The sequence below is a fragment of the Myxine glutinosa genome, chromosome 5 (genome assembly GCF_964187855.1).
Source record: "Myxine glutinosa chromosome 5, kmMyxGlut1.1, whole genome shotgun sequence".
NCBI lineage: Eukaryota > Metazoa > Chordata > Myxini > Myxiniformes > Myxinidae > Myxine > Myxine glutinosa.
Window position 1 is genome coordinate 98655650 of NC_136265.1, and position 21990 is coordinate 98677639.

Here is a 21990-nt window from a genome sequence, read left to right on the forward strand (position 1 = left end):
GCACTCCGATAGCGCGTGGGCTTCGCCATTACACATTGTCCCAAAACCAGGGGGCGCCTGGCGCCCATGTGGCGACTACCGCCGCCTTAACGACGCTACCACCCCTGACAGGTATCCGACCCCGCACATCCAAGACTTCTCCGCCCGTTTGGCAGGACGGGTCATTTTTTCAAAGATCGATTTAATACGGGGATATCACCAGGTACCTGTCAGGGCGGCCGACGTCCCAAAAACGGCCGTCATCACGCCGTTCGGCTTATTCGAATTCCTGCGAATGCCGTTTGGCCTCAAGAACGCGGCTCAGGCGTTCCAGCGCTTGATGGACGGCATGCTGCGCGACCTGCCGTTCCTCTTCGTTTACCTGGACGACATCCTCGTCGCCAGCACGTCCCGGGCCGAGCACCTCCTCCACCTCCGAACACTGTTCGGGCGCCTCAGCGAGCACGGCCTCATCGTCAACCCGGCGAAATGCCACTTCGGCACGACGGCCGTTGATTTTTTGGGCCACCACATCACCAAGAACGGGGCCGTGCCGCTGCCAACCAAGGTCGAGGCCATCACCACGTTTCCGCGTCCCCGCTCCATAAAGGCCCTGCAGGAATTCCTGGGAATGGTGAATTTCTATCACCGCTTCGTGCCCGGCGCTGCTCAACTCATGCGGCCCCTCTACGAAGCCCTCCGGGGCAAGCCGGCCAAGCACGACGTCGTCTGGTCCGCAGCAATGGACGCGGCCTTTAAAAGCTCAAAGCGGGCCCTCGCCGACGCAACACTGCTCGCTCACCCTGTGCTCAACGCTCCCATCGCCCTCACCACGGATGCCTCCGACTACGCGGTGGGTGCCGTACAAGAGCAATGGGTGAACGGGGTTTGGCAGCCACTCGCTTTTTTCAGCCGGCAACTCCGGCCGAACGAGCTCAAATATAGCACGTTTGACCGTGAGCTCCTCGGTCTACACCTGGCCGTTCGCCATTTCCGCCACCTCCTGGAGGGCCGACCCTTCACGGCGTTCGTCGACCACAAGCCGGTGGTTTACGCAATGGCCAAGGTCACAGAGCCGTGGTCGGCCCGCCAACAGCGCCACCTCTCCGCTGTGTCGGAGTTTACCACGGACATCTGGCACGTCGCCGGCAAAGACAAAGGCCGTGGCCGACTGTCTTTCTCGGGCCAGCGCGAACGCGGTCCACCTCGGCGTGGACTTCGCGCTTATGGCGGCGGACCAAACCACCGACACCACGGTGCAAGCCCTCCGGGCGGCGGACACGGGCCTCCGCCTGGCCGACATCCCCTTCGCGGACACTGTCCTGCTCTGCGACGTCTCCCAAGGCCAGCCTCGCCCCATCGTGCCCGTTACCTGGCAACGCCGCATCTTCGCCTCCCTCCACGGCCTTTCCCACCCGGGCCGGAAAGCTTCCCAGAAGCTGGTGTCGGCGCGATTCGTCTGGCACGGCCTTTGACGGGACGTCCGCGATTGGACCAGCACCTGCACAGCCTGCCAACAGGCCAAGGTCCACCGACACACCCAGGCCCCGCTGGCACCTTTCACCGTGCCCGAACGACGTTTCGACCACGCCAACGTGGACCTGGTGGGCCCCTCCCCCCATCACGGGGTTTCACACACCTGCTCACCATGGTGGACAGGACCACCAGGTGGCTGGAGGCCGTTCCCCTCGTCTCCACCACCACCGCCGACGTGGCGCAGGCTTTCATCGCCACCTGGGTCGCCCGCTTCGGTGCACCGGCGGACATCTCGTCAGACCGCGGACCGCAGTTCACCTCCGAGCTGTGGGGCGCGGTCGCCCGCAACCTGGGGGTCAAGCTCCACAGTACTACGGCCTACCACCCCCAAGCCAACGGGTTGTGCGAGCGATTCCACCGCTCCATGAAGGCCGCGCTCATGGCCGGCCTTCAGGACGGCGGTTGGGCTGACCGGCTGCCGTGGGTCCTTTTGGGCCTCCGCACGGCCCCCAAGGAGGACCTCCGGGCGTCCACCGCCGAGCTTGTCTACGGCCAGGCGCTACGCGTCCCGGGCGAATTCGTGCCCGACGCTACCAGTCCCTGGTCCGCAGCTCACCAGCACTCGGACCTCCAGGAGACCGCCCAACGGTTTGCCCCCATGCCAACGTCCGACCACGGTGACCCCCAGTCCTACGTCCCCCCAGCGCTTCGCACAGCGGAGTACGTTTTTGTGCGTCATGACGCACATCGGGGGCCACTCCGGCCGCCGTACGACGGGCCCTTCCGGGTCCTGCGACGGGACGACAAGTCGTTCGTCATCGACATCGGCGGCAGGTCGGACCGGATTGCGGTGGACCGCCTCAAGCCGGCGCACGTGGACATCGACCAACCGCCACGGTTGGCCCTTCTGCCACGGCGGGGCCGCCTCCCATCCACGGTGCCCCCCACTCGACCGCCCACCACCACACCGGACCCCCCCCACGACCCGCCAGGGGTTGCTTCGGCCGGGTCATCAGGACCCCCCTTAAATTGACCCTGCCGGTGCAAGTCAATTCTGGGGGGACGTGTGTAGCGGCTACCGCTGGGTATACACAATCGCCTTGCACCTACCGAGGACGCGGAGCGATCACCATGCCGGGCTCGCCCAGGACGCCCAGGCATGCCCGCTCTCGACTTGCCAGGCCTCATCCGGGACGCCCGGGCATGCCTGCGCTCGACTTGCCAGGCCTTGTCCGGGACGCCCGGGCACACCCCCTCTCGCCTTTCCCGGGCAAACGCTCCGGGATAATGTGTATATATATTGCTGCCCGATAAATGGGCTTTTCAGAGTACCCGAGTTGATTTGACACAATAAAGAAACTCGGACGAATTCCAGCTTTTTGTCGCGTCCATTCTTTCGATTTACGTTGGAGCATAGCTCCTACATTACAAAGACTTATAAGAGCTATTGTTCTTCCTTACAGCAGTTGGGAAAAATTAGATCCAACATAATGAATCTATAAATGAATGTGATAGGGATAATATCCTCAATTTGTATTAATTATTTGATTGTGGGTAAAGGAATTAATTTATCGTAGTGGATTGTTAACAGCAGCCTGAAATATCCTGAGAGTGTGCATCCATATAATTAGAAATCCCAAATTTGTTTTAAAACAAAATTTTGGTAGAGGTCTTATGTGGACGAATACTTGCTTGGTAGATAAAAAACGGTACTGCATGTTGGCATCCACTTCTGTGGACCTTTAGGCCAAACAAATTGGGAGAAAATTGTAATTCAATATATAATTTACAGATGAGTATTTGGGAAGTAAAAGGGAATTTATTGAGATGGGAAACATTTTTCGAAGGTTTATTAAAGTGTTGCAATATGACAGTTGGTAAGGAAAATTATTGGATGAAAATTAGATCTGTTTATAAAATGAATTTGTTGACCCCTTGAAGTTAATTCTTCCAATTGTTGTTTCACTAGTATTTTGAGTTCAAATTGGGAATAGTTTGGTAGAGCTTTGGTTAAAACCTTTGGTTGCGGCATTTTGGAACAAATTGATAAACCATAGGAAGTTTGATAAGAATAGAAACAAATATGGACTCAAAATAGAAAGATTTTTATGATGATATGAATACCGAGATTAAAAGATTGAATCAAGTAATGTTGTAAATGAGTACAGTAGAGTTAAGATAATGGCATAATGAAAATGTTGTGCATTGTGTCAGTTTTACAAGATCAGTGAACTCATATCACCACAAGTTACACTGTTAAATGGGGGGAAAAAAAAGAAAAAGAAGTAGGGAGGACGATGATAATGATACATTATGCATAGTTTGTTTGTTAAGCATAATTTGTTGGGAATTAGACATTCCTGTTTGTGATTTTAATCATATACACTCATTATAATGCATTTATTTTCTTTGAGTAGTGTTAAAATAACTGCATGAGTTTAATTTTCAAACTATACTGATTTGAAAGCAATTTTAAATGCTATTCTTAGTTTAGTAGTGAAATATATACCTGATTTGAATATTATTTGTGTGACACATATAAATGAATATAACTTTTTTGAATGTTTTAAGGAAAACAACAAATTGTTGAATGTGAAACTGTTATAAGAAATATATGATTAATTAAAATATGGTGATTTTATGATAAGATGTACCCTATCTGATTCAGTGTGTGTGGAAAGCAGATTCAGATATGGCTGAGTAAAAGGATAAGACCAGATCACATCTCAAAGGGAGTGCTAACGGAATTGGGAAGAAGTTCGAGAAAGAAAATTTGTGGCTAAAAATGAAGTTAATCTTGGCATACACCCTCCTTCTCAAAGAATGATGAAGATATTCTCCTTTGTAAAATTGGAGACGGATGCTTACCTTCACCAAAGAAAACTTATGTGACCATTTGCCTGGATCACACTGCAACATATGGAAGAAAGGCGATCACTTATTTTTGTTCAAAGGCCTCAAACATTCATCAAGTCAGCAATTGCGGGACGGCGACATCTTGCCTGCGATTTCTACTGGATGCAGCGACATGTGTCATTACTCCACCAACATCTGGAGAGCCAGCGTGGAGCTGTAAGTGGAGGTCTGTGCTTTTCTTTCACAACAGCTGTGCACGATTCTGCTGGAGGCTCCTGGTATGAACCATGGTCCTAACATCGTTGTGGATGCATCTGGCATCTCTGTTCCACATCTTGCTGGTCAACCAACATCACATCAACACTTGCTCCATGCTCATGATGAGTGAGGAGGCAAGTCGACTACAACTGGACAAAGGCCTTGTTCAAATCTACTATGGCTCACAGCAAGAGTGGCAAGGATGCTACATGCAGAGCAGGGTCAGTTTATGACTCCGCCCAGCTATCACAACAGCGGAAAATCCTACGCGAAATAGTGTAGGTGCTATGAAGACACCAGAAGAAAATGTTTCATACTTGAATGTCAAACAAGTGATCGGCCTCTTCTCTTCTTTTCAAACACAAAGCCAATATTTGTTTGAAGCCAAATGTATGGCCAAATGTTGCAGATGCTTTATTATTTTAAATGGTGAATTGAAATTATTGTGTTTTGGTAAAGGTGAAGTGTTGTATGCTTTATGCAAATTAAATGAATTGCATTATCAATATGGAAAGAGTCAATGAACAAATAAATGTTTTGTGATCAGATTCTTTCAGGATGACGGTGTATGCCTTATGTATGCCTTATGCCGTATGCCGTATGCCTTATGCCTTATGCCTTATGCCTTATCTCTTATGCCTTATGTATGAAAAAATTGGATTACCAAATTTGTGGTTTGAATATTTAATAGGTTGATGTTTAGATTAATGGTTAATATAAACAAAAAAAATAAAAATCAGGGATTGTGGAATAATATATCTATTCATATATTCATATATATATTAGTATATGTTAATATTGCTAAAAACAGTTAAATTGCATCTCAATGTGATCTTGTGTAAAATGGAATGTGTTTTACTGTGCAGTTTGGCAAAATCTTAGAACCGAACTGATGAGGCAACATCTGCAAATAGTTTCCTGGACCCAAAAATGGAGAACACCATGCTCGAGTGTTTACTTAAGCCAAAAGGTGGAGGCATTAGTCAGAGAGTGTAATTGTGTAGGACAGAGAAGGTTGACATAAGCGGAGATAAGTGACCTATAGTATGCCTTGAGTGACCGATAACGAAGAGCAGATGGGTCTTGGCGCCAGGAAGACGGGCTACTAAGTTCTGTGTTGATCTCTGAATTTCAATCTCCTACATCAAAGGATCGAGGGTCTACTTAAGCACCAATGCTCCGAGAGAAGAAACGAATTCATCTGAAGACGCAGGACGAGAAGGGAGAAGAGTTCAAGCAACGTGTTATATCTTAGTTCGATTTTGTGTAACAAGTTCCTTAAGACCACCAAGAGCCAAAAGACCATGAAGACCCTGAAGACCCAAAATACCCTGAAGACCCAAAAGACCCTGAAGACCCAAAAGACCCAAAAGACCCTCAAGACCCAAAAGACCCTCAAGACCCAAAAGACCCTCAAGACCCAAAAGACCCTCAAGACCCTCAAGACCCAAAAGACCCTCAAGACCCAAAAGACCCTCAAGACACAAAAGACCTTCAAGACCAAAAAATCCCAAAGACCCAAAAGACCACAAAGACCCCAAAGACCCAAAACACCCCCCAAATACCCAAAACACCCCCAAAGACCCAAAACACCCCAAAGACCCAAAACACCCCAAAGACCCAAAACATCCCCAAAGACCCAAAACACCCCCAAAGACCCAAAACACCCCCAAAGACCCAAAACACCCCCAAAGACCCAAAACACCCCAAAGACCCAAAACACCCCAAAGACTGAAAACACCCCAAAGACCGAAAACACCCCAAAGACCGAAAACACCCCAAAGACCCAAAACACCCCAAAGACCCAAAACACCCCAAAGACCCAAAACACCCCCAAAGACCCAAAACACCCCCAAAGACCCAAAACACCCCAAAGACCCAAAACACCCCAAAGACCCAAAACACCCCAAAGACCCAAAACACCCCAAAGACCCAAAACACCCCCAAAGACCCAAAACACCCCCAAAGACCCAAAACACCCCCAAAGACCCAAAACACCCCCAAAGACCCAAAACACCCCAAAGACCCAAAACACCCCCAAAGACCCAAAACACCCCCAAAGACCCAAAACACCCCCAAAGACCCAAAACACCCCCAAAGACCCAAAACACCCCAAAGACCAAAAACACCCAAAACACCCCAAAGACCCAAAACACCCCAAAGACCCAAAACACCCCAAAGACCCAAAACACCCCAAAGACCCAAAACACCCCAAAGACCCAAAACACCCCAAAGACCCAAAAGACCCAAAACACCCCAAAGACCCAAAACACCCCAAAGACCCAAAACACCCCAAAGACCCAAAACACCCCAAAGACCCAAAACACCCCAAAGACCCAAAACACCCCAAAGACCCAAAACACCCCAAAGACCCAAAACACCCCAAAGACCCAAAACACCCCCAAAGACCCAAAACACCCCCAAAGACCCAAAACACCCCCAAAGACCCAAAACACCCCCAAAGACCCAAAACACCCCCAAAGACCCAAAACACCCCAAAGACCAAAAACACCCAAAACACCACAAAGACCCAAAACACCCTGAAGACCCAAAACACCCCGAAGACCGAAAACACCCCAAAGACCGAAAACACCCCAAAGACCGAAAACACCACAAAGACCCAAAACACCCCAAAGACCCAAAACACCCCAAAGACCCAAAACACCCCAAAGACCCAAAACACCCCAAAGACCCAAAACACCCCAAAGACCCAAAACACCCCAAAGACCCAAAACACCCCAAAGACCCAAAACACCCCAAAGACCCAAAACACCCCAAAGACCCAAAACACCCCAAAGACCCAAAACACCCCAAAGACCCAAAACACCCCAAAGACCCAAAACACCCCAAAGACCCAAAACACCCCAAAGACCCAAAACACCCCAAAGACCCAAAACACCCAAAACACCACAAAGACCCAAAACACCCTGAAGACCCAAAACACCCCGAAGACCGAAAACACCCCAAAGACCGAAAACACCCCAAAGACCGAAAACACCACAAAGACCCAAAACACCCCAAAGACCCAAAACACCCCAAAGACCCAAAACACCCCAAAGACCCAAAACACCCCAAAGACCCAAAACACCCCAAAGACCCAAAACACCCCAAAGACCCAAAACACCCCAAAGACCCAAAACACCCCAAAGACCCAAAACACCCCAAAGACCCAAAACACCCCAAAGACCCAAAACACCCCAAAGACCCAAAACACCCCAAAGACCCAAAACACCCCAAAGACCCAAAACACCCCAAAGACCCAAAACACCCCAAAGACCCAAAACACCCCAAAGACCCAAAACACCCCAAAGACTCAAAACACCCAAAACACCCAAAACACCCCAAAGACCCAAAACACCCCAAAGACCCAAAACACCCCAAAGCCCCCTAAAGACCCAGAAGACCCTTAAAGACCCAGAAGACCCATGTAGTCATGTTTCAACAGCATGTAATTAATGGACGTACTGTACTCATATTCCAATAGTATGTATTTAATAGACGTACTCAGTCAGGTTTTAATGGTATGTAATTAATAGATGTACTCTGGTTTTAAATGGACGTAATTAATCAAAGTAGTCAGGTTTCAATAGTATGAGATTAAAAGACGTACTCATATTTCAATAGCATGTAATTAATAGACGTAGTCAGGTTTGAATGGGATGTAATTAATAGACGTATTCATTGTGGTTTCAATGATGTGTAATTACTAATTAATCAACGTAGTCAGGTTTCAATAGTATGTAATTGATAGACATATTCAAGTTTCAATGATATATTTTTGTCCCCCGTCACACCGCGGAGCGAAAGGGGGACTATGGTTTTCCCCTCCGTCCGTGTGTCTGTCCGTCCATGTGTGCGTGCGTGCGTACATGCATGCGTGCGTGCGTACGTGCATGCGTAAGCGAAGGAACGCATTCAAATTTGGTGTGTGGGTGCAACCCACGTCAAAATCCAAGATGGCCGCCACCATGTATGTCTGACGCCATGTATGTCTGAACCATGTGAGTGGAATATCTTGAAAAACAAAGCATTCTGAGTATTGCGCTGCAATACATGTCCCCTACCAAAGTTCAAAGTGCCATAACTTTATCAAAAATGATCGAATATGCAAATTTATGCACGGTTGATGCTGGTTTTCAAACTTGATCTGAGGTATGCTGAGACACGTGTCACGCCTCGCCTCGTTGATAAGCCCGCAACGTCGCTCCGTGGATCGGCCTGCACATATTGCACTGTGTGAATTATATAAATTATTACCAATTCATGGTCTGAGGTACTAGCGATTCAAGAGATATCCATTTTTAAAATATTTTCGTTTAATTAACGATATCTGCCAAACCACGTGCCCTATCGCAAATTCCAAAAGGACATTTTAGTGCTGAACAGATCTGTGAAGTTTCCCTTCGATTGGATCAAAAATGAGGGAGGAGCTCGGTTTTAAAGGTTTATGCTTAAAAACGTCATAACTCTGAAACCATGTGACACATGACGTCATGCTCGTTGACCTTTTTGTTCGTCATGGGTATGCGATTCTGCCTGCAAAGTTTGGCCTCGATCCGTTCAGCCGTTGCAGAGAAAAAGGGGTTTTCGTGTTTTCACGAAAAACAATATGGCGACCGAACCACGTTACCTGTGACGTCATAATTACCATTAAAATATTCTACAGACCGAGTCCATCATATGGTGAATTTTTTTATCTCAATCGGTCCTATTATTGCTGAGAAATTGGTTTTTAAAGGAAATTAAAACTTAAAATGGCACTGAGTTAAGGATCATCAGAATTACCAAAGTTCAAAGTGCCATAACTTTGTTAAAAATGATCGAAACGTCGTGAAGTTCGAACTTGACCTGTAACTTATCATTAGGAAACCATGTGCCAAGTTTGAAATCATTAGAATTAAGCGTTTAGAAAAAAACAGTCTGGAAAACTGTTCTTTGCGTGACGGACTGACGGACTGACGGATGGAGGGACGGCGTGCAAACCTATAGGCCCCACCGATGTACACCGGTAGGGGACTAATAAGCGAAGTACCAACTTCTAATCTGGTGTGTGGGTGTATCTAGGCATAAGGAAGAACGCTATTGAAAATGGGGTTGCCACGTCAAAATCCAAGATGGCCACCGCCATATATGTCTGAACCTTGTGAGCAGAATATCTTCAAAAATAAGCGAAGTACCAACTTATAATCTGGTGTGTGGGAGTATCTAGGCATAAGGAAGAACGTTATTGAAAATTGGGCCGCCACGTCAAAATACAAGATGGTCGCCACCATATATATATGTCTGAACCTTGTGAGCAAAATATCCTGAAAAATAAACGAACTACTAACATCTGATTTGGTGTGTGGGTGTATCTACGCATAAGGAAGAACGCTATTGAAAATTGGGTCGCCACGTCAAAATCCAAGATGGCCGCCACCATATATATGTCTGAACCTTGTGAGCGAAATATCTTGAAAAATAAACGAACTACTAACTTCTAATCTGGTGTGTGGGTGTATCGACGCATAAGGGAGAATGCTATTGAAAATTGGGTCGCCACGTCAAAATCCAAGATGGCCGCCTTGCGTCCTCCACTTTGTCAACTCGCATCACTTCACCAACAGGGGACCTACGCGTAACGCTCGTTTTATTTAATGGAGCAAACGTATGTGGTTATGTATGTATATTTGTGACCAACATGTGAATTGTAATGGACTCAGACTCCCAAACGGGCGACACAAGATTGTTTGAGAATAACTATCTCCAATAATTGTATACCACACAAGCATCGAGCGGAGACGAATGCAAATAATGCGTGAATAATGCACCGCAAGGGTTAGTGTCTCTTTCTTATCCTGTCTCATTTCTGGTCTCGTCTTTCCATGCATTGCGCGCCTTCCCCAGGTTTCTGCAGTTCTGCAGGGAACACGTCCACCAGCAACCCCCTTCTGGTGAAACTCCCAAAATACAGGAAAACTGTTCACCTTCACTCTTTCATTCCCATTTTTTAACCACCTGTGGAAACAACTTCCACATTCTCTTCAATTTCATTCTTCCCTCCAAGTCTTCAAAACAGCTGTTCATCAGAATCTCAGATCATCCTCCATCCAACCATGATCTTTTCCACCCAAACTGATCCCATTCCAAAGCATTCCCTTTTTCCAAGTCATTGTGATTTTTCACCCCTCTCACCTCACCTCTTTTCACCTCTTCCTCTTTCACATGTCTTCTCTTCCTCTTTCACCTCTTATCACCTCACTCTCCATCTCACCTCACCTCTTTTCGTTTGTTCGTTGATTCGTTTCATTATCCACACTTTCCCCTTCCTCTTCCTCCGGTGTTTCCTTCAACTTCAGTGCAGCTTGTTCACCCCCATGTGTCCTTGTCCACTCCCCTTCATCTCACTCTCACGTATACTCTGCTGTTGTTTCCTCTTTCCATTTTATTCCCTTCCATTCTGCTCTAGATCTTTCAGGAGCCTCTATCAAGTATACAAAAAAAAGCGTATGAAACAAACACAGATGTCATCAGAAGTGATGTCAATCACAAAACTCACCATTCGGCTGGTCACTTTGCTCCTCCTCCAGACCAAAGGAATTCACATCCTCTATTTTTATCTGCAGAATCTCGGGAAATCCCTCCGTCTCCTCAACCTTCATTCCACACACGAGCACAGTCTGCTGTTCCGATCCCGGCTGCACATGACAGGAATCCTTCTCACAGCCAACTTGAGCGTACATGGTGGGTGAACCTTCAGAGAGGAGGGAAACGTACCACTCTTCCTGATGTTTAATCCTCTCCGACTACTTTGATCCCACACAGTTCCGACATGTGAAGTTACTCTGTACTTGAGGCCTTATATTCTGCTTAAATCAGTTGCAGTACTTTACACTTTCACCACACTAACACGCACCCTGTGACCCCCCAAAAAACAAAATTGCATGTCTTCAGGCAATACTGTAATTGTATTATATGTTGATGTGAATGTTGATTTTGCCACGTATAAAACATTCAAAAGTTTAGGTATTTATGTAAAATCTGGGCGTGTTCTGCAATTTTAGAATGAAGACATTCAATGGTGAGAAGGCCTTACACACAAACGCAGGGGATGTGTATGAAAGAGTATTTGTGCTCAGATGTCATCCATGTCACAGGTATGCTGATATGCAGACAGTTTCCCCACATCAATAACTTTCAGGTAATAAATAAGAAAGCACTTTTAAGAAAATCGGATGGAACATCATTCCTCTGGAACATGTCCGTGGGAATTCAGTTCGTTACACTGGCAAGTGATACTGAATCACCTGTATTAGTGATTCAAAGGAACACCATTTGTATCATTAGATAGTTTGAACACTGCAGGAAAGTGAAGTTTCTTTGGAAATTCAATGAGCGTATTTGCACAGGAAAGAGGAAGAAGAATCGCCAAATCCCAAAATTCAAAACGTTCAGCAACAGATAAATGGGCAGAATTGTGGGATTTTAATATTTGCCTGCATACCCAAATACCACTCAAACCCCAAAACCTCCTTCATACATCTGTATAACCAAGGTTTTGTTGTAGGACAAGTTGCCCGACAACAGGAGAACATACATTCGGAAGGTGACGATGTCACAAAAGTGCAGCTTGAAGGCGGCTCGATAGAAATAGTTGAGGCTTTCACATACGTTGGAAGCAACATCACAAATGGCGGTACGCTAAGAAAGTAAGTGTTGCACAGCATTGCTAAAATTGCAAGAGCCTTTGGAGCTTGAAAAAGTCCATTTTTCAGAAGAGCAATCTGTCCGCAGCAACCAATCAAGCTGTGTCATGATGTGGTCTAAATAGTTCTGGTTTATGGTTACAAGGCATGGACCATCAAAGCAGAACATGTGAGGCACCTGAAACCTTCCATTAATCGTTGTGTTCGGACCATCCACGGAGTGATCAAGTATCACCAGTTGAAGAAACACATCCACGTTGGCCTTGTCATTTTGGCCACATGGGTTTCAGCGGATGCCAAAACAGGTGTTTGGAGAACTCGAGAAGAGGCTTAGCTATGGCACAAAGAGGAGATGGCGAGATGGCATTGCATCTGATTTTCAGGTCATTGGGACCAAAGGTAGATTCAGTTACCTTTCACAAGAATGTGATGTGGTTCCAGTCACGAACTGATGGAATTAGAACTGTGTAACAGCATCATCGCAAAAATGAGTGCATAGCAAACCAAGCAGCTGGAAACGTTAACTATCCCCAATCCTGTGGCATGTCTTTTCTCTGCAAAGGAGACCTCTCAAGGCAAAGCTGAGTGCCCAGTTGACCGTTGGCTTTGGAGGCCCACTTAGAAGTGTCATTTGCCCAAGCATCCTTTTGCGCATGCGCAAGATTGGAGGTCACGTCTTTTCGAAGCTGTCCATGCACTCACGCTTTCGAAATTAAGTAATTTTTCACAATTGTGTTTTTGTTGAAACTGTATCTATCTCTCGGTGTTTGTACCGATGGTGTGTCTTTAGTAAGATTCTCGGTGTAAATTTTTCATACCTGTATACAAAATCGTCGGTTAATTCGTATCGCGTATTCTGAGGCCTAGTACTAGTAGGCTACCGTGTCCGACCTTGAAGCTTTGTTTTTCTCTCAGGGGTCCGTCGATTGCGCTGCAATTACTTTCGTTCTCCATTTTTGTCCCAGTCTTCCACCCCATATTTCCTTGTTTAAAATCTCAACTCAAAATAAAAAATAAAAAAAATTCCTTCTCTGTTCTTATTCGTTTATTCATTGTTCTTATTTGTTCGTTCGTTCTTCGATCACGTTGTTCGTGATCACGTGATCACGTTGTTAAAAATGTTTAAACTTTCCCCTGAAGAACTGTATTCTGTCGTATATTATAACACCTTTTTCTTTTTCTTCTATAAAAGGATGCTTTCGACTTGCTCACTAAATCTATTCATTCCAAAAAAAAATTCCATCTCTTACAGTTCCTTTTTTCTCCATTCCCGAAACTCTCCTGCACTCCACCCCTCCTTCATCGTCCTCAAATGTATTTTTGACTCGAAGGTCTGAAGAAACTCATTTTGCAATAAATGTTCGTTTCCCATTAATCATACACTTTTCAAAATCCAATCTCACCCCTCCCCTCCAAATCTTCCCCATCACCCCTTCCCTCCAAAACTTCCCCATCACCCCTCCCCTCCAAAACTTCCCCATCACCCCTCCCCTCCAAAACTTCCCCATCACCCCTCCCCTCCAAATCTTCCCCATCACCCATCTCTTTCAAACATTCCCCCTTGCCCGTCCCCTCCAAATCTTCCCCATCACCCATCCCTTTCAAATCTTCACCCTTGCCCCTCCCCTCCAAATCTTCCCCATCACCACTTCCCTCCAAAACTTCCCCATCAACCCTCCCCTCCAAAACTTCCCCACCACCCCTCCCCTCCAAAACTTCCCCCTTGCCCCTCCCCTCCAAATCTTCCCCATCACCCATCTCTTTGAAATCTTCCCCCTTGCCCCTCCCCTCCAAATCTTCCCCATCACCCATCCCTTTCAAATCTCCCCCCTTGCCCCTTCCCTCCTGAACTCCCCCCACACCCCTCCCCCTCAGAGACTCTCCTTCGCTCCTCCCCTCCGAGACTCCCCTCTCACCCCTCCTCCTCAAAGCGTCCTCCCCGCTTCTTCCCCCTTCCAACTTTCACCTTCACCTCCCCCAACCTTCTGCCTCGCTCTTCCCCCTCCTCAAATAACACCTCACTGTGCCTCACCCAATCACCATCAAATCTTTTGTCCGCCCCATTCTTCCCTTTCTCCAAGCTATTCTGAAATCTCTGACACACCTACAACAGCTCTCCCTACCTCTTCAACATGCTACCCTACCCCTTCCCTCCCCCCCCCCCCCTGTTCTGTATCCGATGCTCCCCCTTCCTCTTCATTAACGGTATGGACCTCAAACATCCGGGGCCTTCGCTCAAACTTGACTGATCTGTCCATACAGGTTGCTTCTGACAAACCAGACATGATCTGCTTAACAGAAACTTTCCTCCTGTCCTGTTATTACTGTCCTTAACGCAACGTTATGATTGATAGGGTATTGGCGCCGAAGAGTCTCGACCAAACACATTCTTCTCATTAAAGAATTTGAAAATGCAGATCTGCTCTCAGCGGGGAGCACTCTCATCTCAATATTTCACTCGACCAATCACATTGTATCCCCCAATCCTTGCTCCCTCCCACCCAAACTTTGCCCAACCAATCCTGCTGCTCTCCTCCCTTCTCTTCGCTACTCCCCCCTCCACTTGCTCCTCCCACTTGAAATTGTATAAGAATCAGAACGGATGTCCAGTTAGCAGGATTAGCACTGGAATTGTATGATGTTGGTGTGTTGTACTTTAGGATTTTCACTAGGTTTGTAATGCTGTACTTAGGATGTTTACTTGCCTGGTCGATTCTGTATGTTTACACTGTATGTTAACTGTATTCTATGCATGCAGGTGTTTGGTATGACATTCCTTTGTGCATCTCTACTGTACCAGGATTTCACTTGGGACCTTCTGTGAATCTTGCAATGTAATTTGTGAATTGTGATATGGTATGATAAAGGTTATTGTTTCTTGCTGTGTATTTCCTTGTAGACAGAAAGTGTTGTCCTCCTCGGGAATTAAAATTTGTGACTCTCTTCTGACATTGAATTTTTGGTTCATCTATTACATACTACTGATATAGGAAAATATCCCTGACAGCGCCTTCCACCAACGTCCTTCTGCCCGAATGCCAAGGCTTGGCTCCCCTCACAAGGCCTTCACAGCGCTGCAGTCCTTCGCCAGCCCTTTGTAAAGCGCAATCAATCCTTTCCAAATGATTGCCACAGCACGTCTCTCCTCAAACTCATTCAGCAGAGGACCCCGGCTCATAACTCAACAAGCGAACTCACGTCTTATAACTCGAGCTCTCTCCTCATAACTCGGTCAAGACTCGCAACTGTTCAAGCGTCTCTCCCTCTCGTAACTCGTTCAAGACTCGTAACTCTGCAAGCGTCTCTCCCTCTTCATAACTGAGGTGGGGGCCTCGCGCGAAGGGTTTTATTGCCACGCCCAGTGAACCCTCTGGAATGTCCAGCCACACCCTGTCAGGTGATGTCGCCTCAGCCCTGATTGGCTGTCGAGGTCTTACCGGCTCCGCCCTCGACGGCTGCTTGACGTGGCCACACCCCCACCCTTGCGCTCCGCCCCCTTTTCGGGCCTTAACTCGTGGCCTTTGGGCTGGTTTGAGCGAGCAAGAGCAGCAAACGCTGCTGGCAGCCAAAGCGTAACAAACTGCGAGGGGCAATTGGGTGCAGACAGGATAGGCGCAATGGAGTCGGTTGGAGGGAGGCTGCAAAATGGACGGGGCCTACTCTTATTTGTTTTACACAACGCAGATGCAACTATTGGAAATGGCCTTATCCTAAACACATACTATGAAATAACTAATGTTCTAAGGTGACCTACGTGTTGCATGTGGCCTAGCTATGGGGTGCAACCTTTAACCTTTAATGATGTTACCTGTGTGGGGTCTCAAAACCGCAACAATATATTAAATACATACTATGTTGACCTCAAAAATAGTTGGTGGTTGAATTCAGTAAGCTGATAAGAAAATCCTATTCAAATTTCAAGTCAATCGGATGAAAATTGAGGATTTTAGATATTTGAAAAACGTGGTTGACCTTTGGCCTATTTTGACCTAAAAAATAAATAGGATCTGTCTGACTACCAACTCTACCATTTGATGAAGTTTTGTGAAGACCAGTTTAAATGATCATGGAAGACATGGAAGACAGGTAATTCAAGAAAAGTAAAGGAAGATGAGATGGAGTGAAGGAAGTGAAGAAGATGTGGAGTCAAAGAAACAAAACAAATGTCTGAAGAAAGAGTCAGAAGCACCTTCATGGACCTCGATGACGATATGTTCGTCGGACTCCATAAAGCCTTTGTACGACCTTGTTTGGAATATGCTCGCTCTGTGGAGTCTGGAGAAGTTAAAATATATTGCTTCCTTCGGAAATATACAAAGGATAACAACAAGATTTTTTTCCACATCCCTGAAAAGCCTCATTTATGATGAGACTTCGGAAAACTGAATCTTTCAACTCTAGTCTATCGAGGTGCACCTGAGTGCATCGACATGGAGACCTTTAAGATGCTCAATAAACGTGACAACGTGAAGATTATCTGCAGCCTGATGCTCTCTTAAACAGCGGACACTCAAGCAAACTGCCAAGTGTGTCAGTTTCTTGTTTAACTTCAGCCATGATTTTTTTTTTTTTTTTTTTTTGGATACTGAATCGAGGCTCGTGAAAGAACTAACATTTATTTCACAAACAAATCAACCAAACAAACAAAATATATAAAAAGAGGGAGCGGAAGACAAGATGGGGAGAGAAGGGGAAGCACACAAACACAACATTTGAGAGCAGGGAGATGTGTGGGAGAGAGAGGGCTTGGGGGGAGGAGGTGTGGGAAGGGGGGGGGGGGGGGAGTGTGGGAGAAGTATAAAACAGAAAGGACACCAAGGACTTCCAGGACAGAAGTTGGTATTTCAAAAAAGTGGATTTGGGGTGAAATTAGCGGGGGTAGAAAAGTTCAAGGTTTGGATGGGGGAAGATAAGAGATGGTGGTGAACAGCTGTTTTAAAGACCTGGAGGGTGGAGTGGGATTGAAGAGAGTGAGGGAGTTTGTTCCAGTGGCGGGAGAAATGAAGGATTGAAAGAGTGAAGGTGAGCAGAGAGTCTTGATTTTGGCAGTTTAACCATAAGAGGGTTGCAGGCAGATCTTGTGCGACATGTAGGAATATTTGGGGGACAGAGCCCAGAGAGAGCTGGGGGGGGCAAGGCCAGAGAGGAGTCGGTAGAAGACGGAAAGACCACCAACCTGCCTGCGGTGAGTGAGTGAAAGGCCCTTGGAGTTAGCTTCATCGTGGGAGATTCCAATGATTCTGAACGCTTTGGTTTCAACAGCGTGAAGACGAGCTAGGTGTGAGGCAGGAGCACCAGCCCAGAGGGGAGAGCAGTATTCCATTGAGCTGCGGACGAAAGCCTTGTATGTGGTGAGGAGCTCAGGTGTGCCAAGGAAGGACTTCGCACGATGGAGGATGCCCAGTCGGCGACTGGCTTTGCAGGCCAGATTTGAAATGTGGTTTTCCCAGGAAAGATCATGGCAGATAGTGAGACCCAAAAGCTTGAGTGACAGAACTTCTTGGAGAGGATTATTCAGAAAGTGGATGGGGGGGTTGTCCAGTCGGTCTTTTCGGAGAGACATCGTAAGAGTGTGAGATTTGTCAGGATTGAAAGACATGTTCCACTTGTTTGCCCAGTCTGTGATTTTGTCCAGGTCTGCAGAGAGCGAGGACGCTGCAGACTGCCAATCTGAGAGATGAGGAATGGAGCGACAGAGAGTAGAGTCATCAGCAAAGAGATAGAGAGGATTTTCAAGAGAGTCAGAGAGATCTTTGATGAAGACCAGAAAAAGCACAGGGCCCAGAACACTGCCTTGGGGAACTCCAACCTGAACAGGAAGAGGAGATGAGAGAAACCCATTCAGGGCCACACGTTGACTACGACTAGAGAGGAAGTCCGCCAGCCATGCGTGGAGATTTCCATGGATACTAAAGGAGGAGAGTTTGGTGAGCAGAGCGGGGTGCCAGGCCGTATCGAAGGCACGTGATATGTCAAGGGAGACAGCTCTAATTTCCTGTTTGTCATTGAGGACCTCCATCCATTGTTGAGAAAGCAGAAGCAGCATGTCCAGAGTAGAGTGACCAGGTCTGAAACCAAATTGATGATCAGAGATCAAGCCATTGGAGAAGAGGAAAGATTTCATATCTGAAGCAATGATGGGTTCCATGACTTTGCTGATAATTGGGAGAAGGCTGATTGGTCTGTAGTTGCTAGGATCTGTTTTTGCACCTTTTTTGTGCAAAGCGGTGATGTTGGCTGATTTCCAAGCAGATGGTAGATGACCTTGAGCAAAAGAGAGGGTGAAGAGAACAGAGAGAGGGAGTGAAAGAGTGGAAGAACAGGATTTTAGGACCCGTGGGCTGATGCCGTCAGGTCCAGTTGCAGAATCAGAGTCGAGGGTTTATAGAAACTTTTCCACCTTGTCAGGAGGAAAGGACACAGAGTCCAGGAGCAGCTGGGTACGACGGGTACAGAGGGGGATGGGTTTGGGACACAAGATTTTGAGACAAACACAGAGGTGAGGCATTCAGCTTTTTCACATGCGGAGTCAGCCGTGTAGCCGTTTGAGGTGAGGGAGGGGATGGAGGGGGAACAAACATCAGAAACAGATTTGACCAGAGTTGCCGTTAGGAAAACCCCGCAAGCGTCGAGGAAAACCCCGCAAGCGTCGAGGGAAACCCCGCAAGCGTCGAGGGAAACCCCGCAAGCGTCGAGGGAAACCCCGCAAGCGTCGAGGGAAACGCCGCAAGCGTCGAGGGAAACCCCGCAAGCGTCGAGGGAAACCCCGCAAGCGTCGAGGGAAACCCCGCAAGCGTCGAGGGAAACCCCGCAAGCGTCGAGGGAAACCCCGCAAGCGTCGAGGGAAACCCCGCAAGCGCCGAGGGAAACCCCGCAAGCGTCGAGGGAAACCCCGCAAGCGTCGAGGGAAACCCCGCAAACGTCGAGGGAAACCCAGCAAACGTCGAGGGAAACCCCGCAAACGTCGAGGGAAACCCCGCAAACGTCGAGGGAAACCCCGCAAACGTCGAGGGAAACCCCGCAAACGTCGAGGGAAACCCCGCAAACGTCGAGGGAAACCCCGCAAACGTCGAGGGAAACCCCGCAAACGTCGAGGGAAACCCCGCAAACGTCGAGGGAAACCCCACAAACGTCGAGGGAAACCCCGCAAACGTCGAGGGAAACCCCCGCAAACGTCGAGGGAAACCCCCGCAAACGTCGAGGGAAACCCCCGCAAACGTCGAAGGAAACCCCCGCAAACGTCGAGGGAAACCCCCGCAAACGTCGAGGGAAACCCCCGCAAACGTCGAGGGAAACCCCCGCAAACGTCGAGGGAAACCCCCGCAAACGTCGAGGGAAACCCCACAAACGTCGAGGGAAACCCCACAAACGTCGAGGGAAACCCCACAAACGTCGAGGGAACCCCCACAAACGTCGAGGGAAACCCCACAAACGTCGAGGAAAACCCCACAAACGTCGAGGAAAACCCCACAAACGTCGAGGAAAACCCCACAAACGTCGAGGAAAACCCCACAAACGTCGAGGAAAACCCCACAAACGTCGAGGAAAACCCCACAAACGTCGAGGAAAACCCCACAAACGTCGAGGAAAACCCCACAAACGTCGAGGAAAACCCCACAAACGTCGAGGAAAATCCCACAAACGTCGATGAAAATCCCACAAACGTCGAGGAAAATCCCACAAACGTCGAGGAAAATCCCACAAACGTCGAGGAAAATCCCACAAACGTCGAGGAAAATCCCACAAACGTCGAGGAAAATCCCACAAACGTCGAGGAAAATCCCACAAACGTCGAGGAAAATCCCACAAACGTCGAGGGGAAATCCCACAAACGTCAATGAAAATCCCACAAACGTCAATGAAAATCCCACAAACGTCGAGGAAAATCCGCACTACACCCCCCCATCTCCCCATGGGTGATAAATGGAACAGTGTGGTCAAGTTTCACCAGAACTGCATGCGGTTTCTAAGAAAAAAAGCAAATACCTATTTTGGGGTGCAACTCCCCCGCTCCCCCCCCCCCCCCCCCCCGTAGACCTACTCACGGCCCGATTATTTTTTTTATGCCATGAACAAACTTTGGTACATCACGGGCGGTGAAGGTCGTGGTTAAATTTCATTGGAATTGTGTGTGTTTCAGAGAAGAAAGCAAATACCTATTTTGGGGAGTGAAACCTGGAGTCTCCGAATGACTAAGGCCCCCACTGGGTCACGAGTTTGTGTATATGAGTACATGTATATGAGGTCTCCAAATGACTAAGGCCACCACTGGGCCACGAGTTTGTTATATGAGGTCTCCAAATGACTAAGGCCACCACTGGGTCACGAGTTTGTGTATATGAGTGCATGTATATGAGGTCTCCGAATGACTAAGGCCACCACTGGGCCACGAGTTTGTTATATGAGGTCTCCAAATGACTAAGGCCCCCACTGGGTCACTCGTGTTTTATACGGTCTCCGAATGACTAAGGCTACCACTGGTCATGTCGTGGTCCGAAACATGGACATCGCGGGTGATCGCGAATGGTAACTCTCCTCCATCGGGAGCCTTGCCATTCGCCATCGCTGATATCGAGTGAGAAACGTGTTATAATCTCTAACTACCTTTATTTCCCCTCACGAAGATGTTTAAACCCCGAAATCTCCACAACATTACCTCTACTCACAACTCGCTTTGTATAAAATGTTTCTTCCGCTGTCCGGAGCCGGATCCCTGCACGACTCTTCTTCTTCTATTTATATTTTATGTTACTTCTCTCGAATCCCGCTCGATCGTTATCTCACCCCCACCAGCGTGTATTACCAGAGCGTTGCTTCCAGATTATAATCTTGTTAAAATGTATTACACACAAATAAATCCATCGCTGAAAAAAAAAGGAGGAAAATTGGAAAAATATGGTTCGCCAAGCCAAGCTAGAAGATACACCCCCGTTGGTATTTTCAGAGTTCAACATCACTGAAGGTTGTTGTTATTTATTGGTTATTTTACTCGATTGTTAGATGAACAGATACCTTTCTCTCGGCTACTATCCCTCATTCCAGAGTTGTATGTTCAGTGACCAAACAGGTAGTTTCGTTATTTAATAATTTATTTAAGCTATTTAATTTCTAGTTATCAACGGTTTCGAATGGAGTGCTTAAGCTACTTGGCGAGCGTTGTACAATAAACTTTATAATTGAACACCGTTCATGGAGCGGGTTAAAATCCCACAAAACAAGCCAGAAATGTGGGGAGAGGAAGAGTTTCGCAGAAATCAATTTTAATTGGGTGGTGAAGAAGAGGTAGCAAGGAAGAGTGTGAGGGAAAAAGAGCGGGAAAGAAGGGAACGAGATAAGGATTGGCAGAGTGAGAGATAGAGTGGGAGAGTCGTGGAGTCCTACAAACACGTGACCAGACAATAGGGACACAGACATGAAATAAATAAATAAATAATGTAAACACAAGAAAAAGCAATCAGAGATTGCAGACCCTCAAGAGGACTTGTTTGTGTGGTGCATTGACAACGAAGATTTATGTTCATAGAGCAAACAAACAGACCTTTTCGGTTTTATTGGATCGATTCACATTATTGTATCAACATTATTTTATTGCATCAACTGATTCTGCAACTGGACAAGACGGCATCAGCCCACAGGTCCTAAAATCCTGCTCTGCCGCTCTATCTCACCATCTCTCTGTTCTTTTCACCCTCTCTTTTGCTCAAGGTCATCTGCCAGCATCTTGGAAATCAGCAAA

General features: G+C 47.3%; 2 protein-coding genes across 2 annotated transcripts in view; both read right to left on the reverse strand.

Moving 5' to 3' along the window:
- The window catches only part of LOC137428442 (uncharacterized), a 135832-nt gene that overhangs the window by 93667 nt on the left and 20175 nt on the right, over positions 1-21990 (reverse strand). Inside the window, exon 2 of the mRNA XM_078778394.1 lies at positions 11108-11302. The gene's annotated coding sequence lies outside the window, so the exon portion shown is untranslated. The remainder of the gene's footprint in view (positions 1-11107; positions 11303-21990) is intronic.
- Positions 1-21990, reverse strand: part of LOC144892344 (uncharacterized) — a 74400-nt gene that overhangs the window by 21683 nt on the left and 30727 nt on the right. The window lies entirely within an intron of this gene.